The following is a 471-nucleotide window of genomic DNA, read 5'->3' on the forward strand; positions in this document are numbered from 1 at the left end:
GTCCCTCATGTGGTGTGGGTGCAGGCCCCGGGCCCCGGGGGCCCCCCCCGGGGGGTGGCAGCTCCTCCCCAGCTGCAGGCGCCGGGGCGGGAAGGACCCCGGCATCCGGGCACCGCGTCAACGTTCCCATTGGCCCCCACGGCACCCTGGGGCGCAGGCGCAGCACTGCCGGCTTCCGGCACCCCCGCGAACCCCCAGGCCCGGCTGGGCCCCACGGCCACTGCTGCCCACACCGGGTGGTCCCCAAGGCTGCCGGACCCTCCCCAGACGTGGGTCCACCACGGGGAAGGAGCCCATCGGCACCCGGTCTTCTCCAGGCGTGGCGGCAGCCGTGGGAAGGAGACGGACGCCGGCCGCTTCCCACCACCAGCAGCTGCGCCGCGGGGCCCCATCGCCACGGGCTCCTCCCCAGACGTGGTTCTTGGGGGGGGGAAGGACCTCCTTTGCTGTGGGAGCCTCCCCAGAAGTGGT

Source organism: Aptenodytes forsteri, unplaced genomic scaffold (assembly GCF_000699145.1).
Source record: "Aptenodytes forsteri isolate BGI_AS27 unplaced genomic scaffold, ASM69914v1 Scaffold687, whole genome shotgun sequence".
NCBI lineage: Eukaryota > Metazoa > Chordata > Aves > Sphenisciformes > Spheniscidae > Aptenodytes > Aptenodytes forsteri.